Source organism: Eubalaena glacialis, chromosome 9, assembly GCF_028564815.1.
Source record: "Eubalaena glacialis isolate mEubGla1 chromosome 9, mEubGla1.1.hap2.+ XY, whole genome shotgun sequence".
Classification (NCBI taxonomy): domain Eukaryota; kingdom Metazoa; phylum Chordata; class Mammalia; order Artiodactyla; family Balaenidae; genus Eubalaena; species Eubalaena glacialis.
In genome coordinates this window covers 118,168,324-118,172,098 of record NC_083724.1, presented here as the reverse complement: position 1 = coordinate 118,172,098, position 3,775 = coordinate 118,168,324, and positions in this window count along the sequence as shown.

The following is a 3,775-nucleotide window of genomic DNA, read 5'->3' as shown; positions in this document are numbered from 1 at the left end:
GTTGAGAATCTGCCTGCCAATGCAGGGGACACGGGTTCGAGCCCTGGTCTGGGAAGATCCCACATGCCGCGGAGCAACTAGGCCCGTGAGCCACAACTACTGAGCCTGCGCTCCGCAACAAGAGAGGTCACGACAGTGAGAGGCCCGCGCACCGCGATGAAGAGTGGCCCCCGCTTGCCGCAACTGGAGAAAGCCCTCGCACAGAAACGAAGACCCAACACAGCCAAAAATAAATAAATAAATTAATAAATAAAAAAAAAAAAAAAAAAAAAAAAAAAGAATCGTGGCTCTGGAAGCTTCCTCTTGGTTCCTTTAGGGAGAACCACATCTGAAACAAACTGAAGTGAGAGAAAGTATGATTGTGCAAAAGACACGAGGAGGGGATTTTACACACTCCTTCAGCAACCGCTTCCATTTTGCTCAGCTGTGCCACCGTACTGCCCAATCATTCGTCCTTCCTTTTCAGTTGTCTTCCTTTTACTATAAGTTATGATCAGTTACTGCTTTCTGCTCTGTCCCCAGGTTTGGGTTACATCAGTCTACCACTAATGTGTGCCAGATGTTTGTCTGACCAAGATGGCTGGTTCTTCTCTTTCTCCTCTGGGTGAAGAATTTTTTTTTTTCTATCCTCCAAATGTGCTTCTTTTTTAATAATTTTGATTGGAGTCTAGTTGATTTACAATCTTGTGTTTGTTTCAGGTGTACAGCAAAGTGAATCAGTTATACATATACATATATCCACTCTTTTTTATCAATAGATTCTTTTCTCATATAGGTCTTTACAGAGTATTGAGTAGAGTTCCCTGTCCTTATTAGTTATCTATTTTACATATAGTAGTGTTAATTATAATTGCTGGAGCCCATCACTGTATTATTTTTTAATCAAACCTTTCATCACCATGAAGATTTTTTTTTTATCGGGATAGAGTTGCTTTACAATGTTGTGTTAGTTTCTGCTCCTCCTCAGCTTTAGAAATTAGGGCTAGTTATCACTGACATGAATGACCACCTTGACTTCCTAGTTATGGTTTTCTTGACAAGATTTCTCTTCTTGTGATACCTTTGAGCTCTTTCCACCTACTGGCCTCATAACGTCTCCCTTTGCATTTTCTAAGACATTAGGACAAAAAAGTAACTGTGGATGAATTGAAATAGTGTGGAATAAAGCTGAGTGCTTTTAAAGAGAAGGTTTATACACTACTGAGCTTTTCTACTGTCGGAATGGAAACACAGTCTATTCTTTATTTGCAAAATATGAGACCTGAATCACAGGACTTTCATTACCTCGGAAAACAGCTACTCAACAAAATATTTCCAACTGACTGCTATTAACAATTAGAGTATCAGTAATATCAGAGTGACGTAATCATTGCTGTATAGGTCAGCTCAGAACCTGCTTCACACAAAAGTCTACTCTCAGATCTAACCTATTTTGTTCCAAGGCTGATTTGGAAATTTTGTTTAGATTTTCTGCTCCTGGTTGATCTCTGAGTGATGCTTGCTGCTGTAACCTATACCCATGGGTTTAGGTAACCATGGGAATTCCTCATTGACTGGTTCCCCTCCATCTGTAAATTCAATGATTCACATCTTAAGTAGGTGGTATGTTCTGCAATTAGCCTACAGAGCAAAAGTCACACACACAGAAAATTACTGAGAATATTTTAAAGAGCCCATGAAGCACACTGAACATGGTTTTGTGCATAAAAATATCAAGTATATTACTAGTTGCATACATACTAAAACATGGAAACTATAATACTAAGCTTGACTAAAAAAGAAATCTAAAGCAAGATCTACAACGCATACGTCTGTCTATTCAAACCAGTCTTGTTTTAAGACAGGCACAAAATTCTTAGCAGTGAATTGGAGATGAACAGAAGACTCTAAAAAGTGTCCTGTTTCCTGGTATATTTTACTACATTTCTGGTTCCACGGTAAGCTCTATTCATGCCAGCAGTGTTATGAAGATGACAAGAGATACAGTGAAGTCACATCTATGTGTGTGGATGAGATGATGACCAGGTTCTAAAGTCAGGGAGTAGGTTAATGGGATAACATTACAACTTCACTGTCTTGTAAACTGTCATATCTTTTAACCTCTAACTCCTCTATGGATTACCATATTCTCTCTTGCGGTTATTAGTGTTTTTAAAATTTTTTATTAATTTTATTTTTAGCTGCATTGGGTCTTCGTTACTGCGCACGGGCTTTCTCTAGTTGCGGTGAGCGGGGCTACTCTTCGTTGCGGTGTGCCGGCTTCTCATTGCGGTGGCTTCTCTTGTTGTGGAGCACAGGCTCTAGGCACACGGGCTCAGTAGTTGTGGCTGGCGGGCTCAGTAGTTGTGGCTCACGGGCTCTAGAGAGCAGGCTCAGTAGTTGTGGCGCACGGGCTTAGTTGCTCTGCGGCATGTGGGATCTTCCCGCACGAGGGCTCAAACCAATGTCCCCTGCACTGGCAGGTGGATTCTTAACCACTGCACCACCAGGGAAGCTCTAGTTACTTTTATATTTGTATTAGCTGTCCTGTAGTGTCCAGGTCTTATATATATACTTTTGATTCAATACAAAAAATAGGTGCTTGAATAGCTGCATTAACGTCTCACCTCCAACTTCCTAATTTATTCTTCTGTATTCCAGTGCATGTCCATTCACGTAGACCATGGTTCTTTTTCTTCCTTTCATCACTTCTATTTTTTATCCTATCCATCATGCAGCCTCCACTTTCCTTCCTCCACTCGTCCTTCTCTTTCTCTTTCTCACCACCTTTCTTGTTTCCTTCCTCTTACACTTTCCTTAGAGTCAACTCCACTCCAATTCACAGGTTTCATGTCTTTTAAAATAAAAAGGTGTTTTTATAAAAAATTGAACTGCTCACAAAAATTTTAGCAATTCAGAAAAGCAAGTAAAAGAAAACAGTAATAAACTCAACACCCATTGTTACCATTTGTGAACATCATTCCAGAGACCTTTTACAGCCTATCTGTAGATGGGTGGCTGAATGGACACAGTAACAAAAGCCGCCACTGCCAACACTTGCTGGTGCTGTTTAAAATGCTTTCAGTCTATGCTTATTTGATTCTACCCTTGAGGTCATGATTATTCCTATCTCCATTTTATAGGAGAGGAAATGAAGACTCCTGGAAGTTAAACAGCTTACCCAAAGTTACATAACCAGTACAAGCTGAGTGAACACACAAGTGTCCTTGACGGTGGTGAGGGAAGGTAGGGAAAATTGATTGACATTACTGGGTCTTTTATAAATTCATAGACAATTATTTTTGAGCAGTTTTAGTTTTACAGTCAAGTTGAGCAGAAAGTGAGGAGAGTTCCTGTATGCCCTTCCCACCCCCAGTCTCCCACATTATCAACATCTCCCACAAGATGGTACGTTTGTTATAATCCATGAACCCACGTTGACACAACATTATCACCCAAAGTCCATAGTTTACATTATGGTTCACTCTTCCTGTTGTACTTTCTATGGATTTTGACAAATGTCTAATGACATGTATCCACCATTATAGTATCGTACAGAATACTTTCCCTGCCCTAAAAATCCCCTGTGTTCCACCCGTTCAACCACTAACCTCTGGCAACTAGTGATTTTTCTACTGCCTCCATAGTTTGGCCTTTTCCAGAATGTCATATAATTAGAATCATACAGCACATAGCCTTTTCTGAATGGCTAATTTCACTTAGTAATATGCATTTAAGTTTCCTTCATGTCTTGTTGAATGTTGAATGACCACACTTTTGAAAGGAGCCATTAATA